Source organism: Mustela putorius, unplaced genomic scaffold (genome assembly GCF_011764305.1).
Source record: "Mustela putorius furo isolate JIRA1106 unplaced genomic scaffold, ASM1176430v1.1 tig00000589_pilon_pilon_pilon, whole genome shotgun sequence".
NCBI lineage: Eukaryota > Metazoa > Chordata > Mammalia > Carnivora > Mustelidae > Mustela > Mustela putorius.
Genome location: NW_025421425.1, coordinates 367,550 through 377,338, shown reverse-complemented (window position 1 = coordinate 377,338; position 9,789 = coordinate 367,550). Strand labels below are relative to the sequence as shown.

Sequence of the window (9,789 nt, the reverse complement as noted above, 5' to 3'; positions counted from 1 at the left end):
CCGGGGCGGCACCCAGGAAGTCAGACTGCCCGGCATCTGAGGACCACGGGGTGCCCCGTGTGCCTGTGGGCGCTCGCACACGTGTGCGCTAGAGCACGGGAACCACATAAATCGTCCGGGTTTGTCTTTCTGGGTCTCACTGATTTCACTTCGCGCGATGCCCCCCGAGGCCCAGGCACGTCGCTGCCAACAGCGGGATTTCACTCGTGCTCGTGGCTGAGGAATATTCCGGGGTGTGTCCACACTCGTCCTCTCTGTGTGTTCCTCCATCGCCAGACACGGGGGTCGTTCCCCGCGGAGTAAGGGTGGAGGGCGGACGTCTTTTCACATTTATCTTTTCGCTTTTCTCAGATAAACTCCCCGAAGCACAGTTGCTGATTCACAAGGTAATTCTGTTCAGTGAGGGTTTTGTTGTTGTTGTTGTTGTTGTTCTAATTTTTAATTTTTCAAGGAACCTCCCTGCTGTTCCCCACAGGGGCTGCACCAACTTTCATTCCCAAAAACTGTGCCCCAGGGATCCTTTTTCTCCACATCCTCGCCCACACTTGGTGTTTCTTGTCTTTCCGATGCCAGCCCTTCTGACGGGGGTGAGGCGGTCACTCCCGTGGCTTAGATCTGCGTTCCCTGACGACCGGGGATGTTGAGCATCTTTTCATGTTCCCGTTGGCCACCTGTAGGGCTTGTTGTGAGAAAGTCTGTTGGGACCTTCTGCCTATTTTTAATGTTTTTATTTTTGCTATTGTGTAATATGAGTTCTATATGTTTATGAATATGAACCTTATCACATGTGTGATTTGCAAGTATTTGCTCCCAGTCAGTAGATTTCCTTTTCGTTTGGTTGACGGCATCAGTGGCTGAGCAGACACTCTCTCGTTTGGGGGAGTCAAACTAGTTCAGTTTTGCTTCTGTTGCCTTCGCTTCTGCTGTCTAGTGCAGTCAAGCTCAGGGCCCAGGCTGGTACTCAGTCCTGCAGGACAGGCCCTGGGGCAGGGGGAGGTGAGGGGCCTTGGGCTAACCATCCGGAGTCGCCTCCCCACCCGGGGCGGCAGAGCACAGTCTCTGACACAGACAGCACGGGCACGTGGGGCCCAGGTGCCCAGTCCCGGCTTCAGAGGCAGGGGACAGAAGGAGGTTTCTGCACGACACGCTCATGTGGCAGCTAACAGCACTTCCTGCTTAGAAGGGCAGTTGGTGGCAGTTAGGATTCCGTTTGCAGTTGCTGGCTCCACCTCCCCCATTCTGCCCACAGGCAAGGACGGGGCAGGACCCGCTCTTCTCCGGGGACATGAAGCAGATCAGTATGGACTAAAACCAGACCTTCTCAACCACATCGTGCTCTGGGGTTGCTATGGCGTTGGGTGAGGTCACCGGGCAAGCAGGGCGCTGGGGTCCACAGGCGACACTCTGGGGACCCCCCTGGGCTTCTGTGTGGGGAACGTGGGTTCTCTCTGAGGAGAGGAGGGGACGTTGGCAGCAAACAAAATAATGCCACATGGTAGAAGTGCTGTGGACGAGCCAGGTGCCCCCTCCCCGCTCCCTGAGAGTCTGAGGTCGAGAGCCTCCCGGGGTCCCTATGTGAGCTGAACTCCAAAAGGTGTCATGCAGCTAGTATATGAAGGGCAGGGGACAGAGGGTGGGGCTGTGGTTCGGGGACACTAAGGGGAGCCGGGGACCAGGCAGCACAGACTCGGCTGGACAAGGACACACATGGACCAAATGAGGGTCACATGGGTCAAAGGGACAGCCCCTCTTGGTGTTTTTCTACAGTTCTGAATGTTGTTGCGTTTTATTTCAGACAATTTCTTCTGTTTGTAAAGACAAAGATTATGACGAATCCCCAAGTGTGGTCAGCCAGGTGTAGCCCCGGGTCCTGTGCTCACCACACGCGTCCCCAGCAGCCAGTGTGTCCCAGCAAACCCCAGACCTCCGGTCTATTTCATCTGTCAAAATCTCCGCATGCATCTTAGAAAACGGGGATCCCTGGTGGGCGCATGCCCCCCACACCAGCTCCAGCCTGCAAGGATTCAGTGCGCCTCCTTGGTGTGCGGGCCGTGTTCCTGCCTCCCCAGTCCCTTTAGGGTTCTCTGGACGGTCTGTCCTTACCGGAATCCCGGGTTTGGTGCTGATTCTCCGGGTGTGAGTGAAGACCCAGATGATATGGGGACTAGCGAGACGGGAAAGCGGGGTGAGCCCACACAGGGTACGTGCAGGTGAATAGGGGCGGGAGGCAGAGCTGTGTCTGTGTGGAGAGCGGAGAGCTCTGTAGCTCGACCAGGTGCTTTAAAACCTGGGTCCAGGAGGGAGGCTGACTTGGAGGGCCACCGAAGTAATAGCGGAGGAGCCACGGGGCGTCCGTGGACCGGGTCTTCCCAGGGACAGTCAGAGACCTGTCGCATGAGGGGGGGCGCCTTGTACCTACAAACCCGGATGGCCCCTGTGACATCCTTGGTCCTTAAAGTGAGGCCAGGTCACAGCAGACCTGAGGTGCCTGGTCCAGGAACTGTAAATCAGTGTAATGTTTTTTACACGTGAGGGCCATGAATCCGCCAGGAAATCCTTGAGTCCTGAACAGAAAACTTATTCCCCTTTCCAGCCTCCTTCCCAAGAGGGTGAGGAAAGAGATCATTCCAGTCTGGGTACCTGGTGGCCATTGTGAGTGGCTAATCCCAAGTTAGTTACTTCCAAAGGCACAGATGACAGGAGTCACAGCTCTTTCTCAGAAATGTGTCTCTCTGGGCCTACCGAGGGCTTGGAGTAGAATCCCAAGCACAGGTTGTATTCTGTATCTCAAAAAGAGGAAGGCGGTCCCAACTCCTGAGATGGTGAGCAGACGCTTAGGCCAACGCCCCGCTGAGAACCAGGGCAAGCCCCGGGTCAGGGTAAAATACACACACCTGTTAGACCGCTACCGAGACGGGGAGGAACCTCGAGGGTAAAGCCCGGAAGGCTCAGTCCAGGAGACGGGCCTGCTGATTCTGAGGACAACAGCCAGGAGGCTGACCAGAACCTTCCCCGGCATCCCAGTGATGTGAGACAAGAATGGACTTCAGGATCTATGCGGAGGAAGGTGGGCGCTGGAGGTGTGGGGGAGATGCCCTGACCATCCAGCTCATCCGGACCAACTTTGTGGATGAGTGTGACCCCGCCACGGACGGGAGTGGTGCTGCTGCCCCTGGCCGTGAATCCTGACGTGGGCTTGTCTGCTATGTGCTCCGTAGGAGGCTGTCCCCTCCTTGTGGGACCTGGGGATGGAGCAGGAGAGGTCCCCGGGAGGGGCACGTCTCCCCATCCCAGGAGAGGAGGGCGGGAGTGGGCTCCTGAAGTCCTGTCCTCTGGCAGGAAGAAGCAAGTGGTTATGGATGGTGAGACGAGCCTGCTGGACATTCTGGACGCGTGGGCCAGGAGGCGTCTAGCTCCACGGGAGACCAGTGCATGCTCACTGGAGGAGACCTCCTGTGTGTGTTTACCATCAACAACACCAAGTCCTTCCAGGACATCCAGTACAGGTGAGCTGCTGGCTGGCCCTCGGGGCTCTCCCTGTCCCTGTTTCTCCTCATGTTTTTCTGTCAAGGTCCTGGGTACGCCCGTGCCTGCAGCATGACAACCGGTTCCCACCTGCTTCCTGGCAGGGAGCAGATGGGACCGCAGGGAGTGACGGATTCCGGGGGAGCCCGGGCTCCGGCGCCAGGACTCTCGGGGACGCCCTGGGGCCCCTGCGACCCAGCAGTCCCTAGTGCTGTAAGTGTCCCTGGATGGCAGGGCCAAAGGAGGGAGGCTGGGTCCAGGGTCCGGGCTGACACAGCTCCAGGGAGAGTCGGAGGTCCCTGCTGCCAGGGTGGTCCTTGTTGGCTCTGTCCCCTTCGTGCGTTGTTGGGGACAAGGTTGGTCGGTCAGCCAGGACTGGGACAGGGGATGTTCAAGCTGGGAGCCAGACCAAGGACCGGCCCCGTGGGGGAGGTCCCGAGGAACGAGTTGCCTGATAGGGATCGCCGTGGGGCTGCGGATGAGCTGAACCCATTCGGGGTAGAGAGAAGGTGGGGAAGGACTGGGTCGCTCAGTCCCCTTCCCCCTGCGAGGCCACTAGTCCCCTTCCCCCTGCTAGGCCACTAGGCCAATTCCTACTCTGAAGAGGCCCCTTCTTCCTAGGACGTGAGGACGCCTTCTAGATGCTGGTGCGAGAGAGCCAGGGGCGCAGGTTGGGGAAACGGAGCTCACCCAAGGACGGTGGCCCAGGCTGCATGAGCTGCAAGTCCCCACCCTCCTGACGTCCCTTTCAGGCCATCCTGGCATCCCCGAAGGCCCTCTTGTGCCCCCGAAGCACAGGCAAGGGCAGGGAGGTGCTGGACGCCAGAAGTAGGGGGGCAGAGGAAGGAGCAGGGGAAGGAAGAAGGACCCCGGCCACCCCAGACGCCCTGGACAGAGTCACTGTAGACTGGCTGGACAGAGTGGCAGTAGACCTCCCAGGATGCTTGCACAGATGTGGTGACCTGAGGCCCCAGCACCCCAGCTGTCACTCTCCTCCGAGCCCCGTCCTGGCCCTGTGGCCACAGGCTGAGTCCCAGTCAGTTATTGGATGGTCTTGACCTTGGCGTCTGGCCAAGATGGGAAGGCACTTGGGACCCTCAGCTTTGTGTCTGTCTGCCTGGAAGCCCCTCTCGGGGATGCCTGCAGGGGCTGGTGAGGCAGCCTGGGCAGAGCAACCCTCTTCTCTCTGGGTGTCTGTCTGGTGCTTCTGGCACAGAGCTGTGGCGCTGCGGGAACAGGCCGGCTTCGCATTCTCACACGACAACACTTTATTGAACTCTCAACAGTCAGCGGGGTCTCAGAACCAAGGGAGGGAGCCTTCTCCTGGGGATGGAGACCCGCCTTTCCTTCAGGAGAATGTTGAAATCCCAAGGGGGCACGGGAGCTAGTGTGCCCCACCTTGGAGGTGTGCTGACTCCATGCAGTGACCCCTTAAAGCCAGGTGCTGAGGACAGTGGATCCGAGTCAGAGGGAAGTGTTGGGGTTCTGGGACAGGGTCCTGGCATGTCTGTATGACCTCTTCCTCTGCCCCATGGCTGCCATGAGACTGCTGGTGACCCAGCCTCTGGTGGCACCTGTCTCCTATTGTGGGGGTCAGTGGGCGGGGCCCACCTGCTAGCCCCTGCTCTGCCCTAACCGGGGTGAGATGTGGTCCCCAGTGCTGCCCTCGGTCGGAGATGTGGATCCATGGGGCGTGCCCAGGTCCCAGCTGGCCACACAGAGCCCTGAGAGAACTTCAACAGATTTGGGACAGACCCCAAGGCTGGCCAGGGCCATGGGGCCTATGTCCCATCAGTATTCCTTCTGGTCCTAGGGGGACTTGTGTCGTCTCTGACCCCCCAGGACCTGGGACCACTCAGTGAGATCGTTCTGGGTTAGGAACTTGTGCCTCCTAAGGTGGGTGCTGTCCTCTAGGAAGGCCAGTGTGACAAGGCAGGGCATGGTGTTGGCTGCCCAGAGCCTCAGGGTCCGCACGCTCAGCATTGTGCTCTACTCCAGAGGCCAGGAAGCATCTAGTTTCCCTGTATAGGTGGAATCCAAGGGTCCTGAGAAGGTGTGGGCCTTGGGGTTGGTGGCTCAGCGCTGGCCCAGATGTGTCTCAGCTGTGCCAGTCACTCCCCAGAGAGGGTCATGAGCTGCAGAGGCCATAGGGCAGGAAGGGTGTCCTGGGCCCTACAGCTTCATCTGTAGTGGGCTGGGGAGACCCTGTCCCAGGATTCCCGGGGGCATTCTGGGGCCTGGTCTGTGGTGTGACCGCTGGGGTGGCCCAGGCAGGGGCTGAGGGAAAAAGGACCCAGTGTTTCGGCTTCATGTCTGGGACTCCCCTTCCTGCATTCTCCTGGTGCGCTGGGAGGCTGCGGGGCGGGGGGGGGGGGGGAATTCCATCACTGTGGGAGCAGGCGGGCCAGTCAGGGGTCCTGGGCTGAGGGCAGCTGGGCCAGAACCTGACGCCGGGGCTCCCGGCCACAGGTGGGCAGCCTCGGACTCCGTGGACTTTCCCACCTGCAGTGGCTCCTTGGCCTTGAGCATGGCCTGGCCGGGGGTGGGAGGCTCCTGGCTGCTCAGGGTGTGCGCCGGGCCTGGGGGTGCCACCCCTTCACTCTGGGGAGCATCTCAACGCCGCGAGAAGCGAAAAGAGGCCTGGGCATTGGGGACGTTGCTCCAGACCCAGGGGCATTGGGAACTCTTCAGGGCCCACTGCAAAGAGGCAGACTGGGTTAGCATCTCCAGCAGGCGTCTGTCCCCAGCTGGCTGGGCCCGCAGGGTATACTCATGGCTCCCTGCGTGTCCACCCTGGCCTGCCCCGACAACCACCCTCCAGGCTGCTGATGCCCAACCCTTGCAGGGAGCTGGCATATGTCCCGCCCTGGCCTGGGGTCCCCGAGGTTGGAGCCAGGAGTATAGAGGGACAGAGATGACGAGGAAGGCTCTGGGGCGTTGTCCACTGCGTGCTGCCCAGGAGGGAGAATCCGGAGGGGTGGGGGCCCTGAGCCTACCTGGGGGTGGGGCAGGTCACATTTCATCCTTCAGAGCGAAGCCATGGAGGCCTGACGGTGTCCTGACACTTCATCCTCCAGGGCCAGGGGCTGGGCTAACGTGTCCTGCAGGAAGTCCCGAAGACCTTTCAGAGGCAGCTTCAGGAGGGGTTCTGGGCAATGTGTGTGAGTCCGAGCCAGCAGGGCCCCACCCTGCCACCCCAGTCTGCCTCCCAGGGGCAGCTGCTGAGGTCCAGCTGTGCCCAGGAGCGAGGCAGGCAGAGCCGGGGCAGGGGGAGGCCTCCTGCCCGCTGCTCCTCTGCAGGGAGTCCTGCCCAAGCCACCTCCCTGGCCTCCGTCCCTCCACCAGGGCTTGAAAGTTCCTCAGCACAGTGGCCCAACGCCCCTGACCCCACCCTCGTGCACGCCTGGGCTCCCGTGGGCTCACTTACTGCGGTGCACCTTGAGGATGGTGTGTGCCATGGTTGTGAGCTTGCACTCCCCATCTAGCATGTGGACATCCCACAGCTTCAGGGTGAGAGAAAAGGGGTCTGGGAAAGCGGGACCATGGGGGGTCCCCGCCACCCCCTGCCTCCATCGGAGAAGGCCCCGCAACCCCTCCTGTGGGTGCCCTCCTCCCGGGGAAGATGGGGTTCCGGACGGCTCCAGGGAAGGGCCTGGCCAGCAGGACATGCAAACCTGGGAGGCCACAGACTCTGCCCCACCCTCGGGGGCCACCCGTCCCGAGAGGCTCGAGGCTGGCCGCAGAATGGGCTGAGGGCCTGTCACTCTGCAGGCTCCCCTGGCCTTCCTTGGGGAGCTACAAAGGACACAGCTGGTCCCCTGGCACCTCCTCAGGGGTCCTCTTGGGTCCTCCGGGGTTGTTCTGGGCCATGAACCTCGGCCTTATGGCTGCTGATTCGGGGCCGGCTGGTCTGGGGGGTGAGGCTGAGCTCGGGCCTCCCTGGGGGCCAGGGCCAGGGAGCACGTGGGACTGAGTCTGCCTGGGGGCCTTGCCCAGCCGATGAAGCACTGCAGAAACCATTTGGGGTGTAAAGCCTCATCTCTTCCTTGTCCTGGTGGAAGGACAGGAGGTGCTCGGGACCCACCCACCGGCGGCAAACCTCCCTGGGCCCGGGCCCTAGAGTTAGGTGGACATGCTGCCCTGGGCCCAGCAGGAGAAGGAACAGGACACTAGGCTCCGGGCAGCATGCGCAGGGTTCTCTGGGACCCCCATGCCTGCCCCGGGCTGTGGGGACGGAGCCTCTGGGGAGTTTCTACTCGCGAGGTGTTTCTTGAGGTGTTTTAGTTCTTTTGCCATGATGAGCTCGTGATGGGCCTGGAATTGTGCCAGTTTTGGAAACCCTGGAATGAAGAAGCCTGAGAAGGCCTCAGGCACCACCCCCACCCTACCCTACCCCCCACCAATCAGGGCCTTGTCCCCCACCAGGTGGGGAGCGAGTCCTGGCAGGTGCCTCCTCTTCCATGCCCTGCCTCCAGGGTATGCCCACAGCCCTCCCGAACCCCCGGCTGGTCCCGCTCTTCCCAGACAGCAAGACTGCTGTCCGGGCCTGGATGGGGCGGGGGGTGGGGGGCAGCCGCTGGGGCACAGGACCCTCCTCCTCACAGAGACCCAGCTGGGTGGGTGAGGACCAGGCCTGTCTCACCCAACAACTCTTTACTGCAGGGGTTGCTGCAGGGGCAAGGGAGTTCCCAGCACCCAGGGTCAGGGCACGCGGCCCACAGGGAGGGTGATGGGGGTGTGCAGGGCCAACTCCTGGGCTTGGGATTCAGTCTGGGGACCCATGCGAGTGGCAGATGCTGCTACCTGACTTTGGCCGGCCGTGGGCTGGCGGGGGGGGGGGGGGGGGGTCTGGGGGGCAAGCCGGCAGCCAGATAGGAGGCTGAAGGACCCGTGGGAATCTGAGAATGGTCTGCCAATGGTAGGGCCAGTGACCATGGCTACAGAGCCCTGAAAGCTCCCTGGGGAGGCAATGCCCTTTGCTAGTGGGGAGGCGGCCCGGTGCAGTTTCTGGCCTGCCCCGCTGCTGGAGCCGCCCTGCGGGGAGGGCGTCCTGAGCTCCCAGTCCTGTCCAGCCGCCCTGCCGACTCCCTACCCTGTACGGCTTGTCTCTCCAGTGAAACCCACTGAGTTAGCTCCCAAAAAGCCGCCTCCCCGGACAGGAACCTGAGCAGGACTCCCACGATCTGACTCCTGTCGTTTCAGTCGCCCGCCTCCTGCAAGAGGGGGCACGTTCCCATGGAATGAGACCACCTCAACGGGGTGGAGGTCAGGGTCTTGGGAACCGTTCTGCCCACCCCGTTCTGATTCCTAGTTCGGTCTCTTTAGGACCCAGACCTGAGTTTTAAGGCAACGGTGATACCCACTAGAGCACCAGGCAGCTCCAGAGCTCAGGGACGGGGGCGCTGAGGTCTGCACCCTGTCCTGGCCTCAGTCCTACAGTCCAGAGCCCCATCCTTGCGTCTCTGGGACAATGGGAGCTGGAGTCCCAGCTCTGCATTCTGGCCCCACCGTGAACGTCCCCTTGGTGGCCAGCCGCTCCCCGACCCCACACCGCTCCCCGCAGCCCCTGAGGTCCCTCTTCCCCGTGGTCTGGCTTGTCCCAGATCCCGCGGATGCCACTAGACACCATCTGGCTTCCTTCCCTGAGCCCAAGGCAGCCAAGGTGTGTGCACAGAGTCAAGCCCGTCCGTGGTGCAGTCCATGGGGCGCTGGTGCCTCGCGCTGTTCCCCCCCCATGGGATGCGTGCCCAGCCCCGTGCGCGCGTCTTCTTTGCTCAAGTGTCTGCTCAGAGCTGTGTCTGCTGTGCGAGGCTCCGGGCGCTCTGTCCCTGAGCTGCGTGTCCTCCATGTGCAAGGGCCCTGTCTTCGGTGCAGGAATGGAAATATGTAACCCCCACGCGCCCCGCCCCTTAGCTTTCCTCCGTGCTCTGAACGGTGGCTCTGCAGAGCGCGCGCTTCTGACTGAAATAAACTCCGGTTTACCCAGGAGTCCTCTCTCGCCTGTCTTCCCTCTGCCGACCAGCCTCCTCCTCCAAGCCTGCGGCCTGACCCTCCTTGTCACGCTGGTTTTCTGATGCCTACAATGCGCTCCCGCCCCCAGTGAGGCCAGTAAGGGCTGCACACGGAGTCCCTCCTGGGGATGCAGCTGGGCCTGAGTCCACGGAGAGAACAGGCCGCTTTCGAGGATGGCAGCAGACCGACCCAGAAGCCGCAGCATTCGCCATGAGAGCCTAGAGAAAGCTCCTGATCCCGTGTGCAGGTGAG

The 9,789-nt window shown here is 61.6% G+C and overlaps 1 long non-coding RNA gene across 1 annotated transcript; it reads left to right on the top strand.

Moving 5' to 3' along the window:
* Nucleotides 1-1,202: 1,202 nt before the first annotated feature.
* On the top strand, nucleotides 1,203-9,533 carry LOC123392594. The gene is made up of 4 exons (XR_006607313.1): nucleotides 1,203-1,358; nucleotides 3,340-3,506; nucleotides 3,572-3,738; nucleotides 4,147-9,533. It is a non-coding gene; the product is annotated as an uncharacterized LOC123392594 (long non-coding RNA).
* The last annotated feature ends 256 nt before the right edge of the window (nucleotides 9,534-9,789 follow it).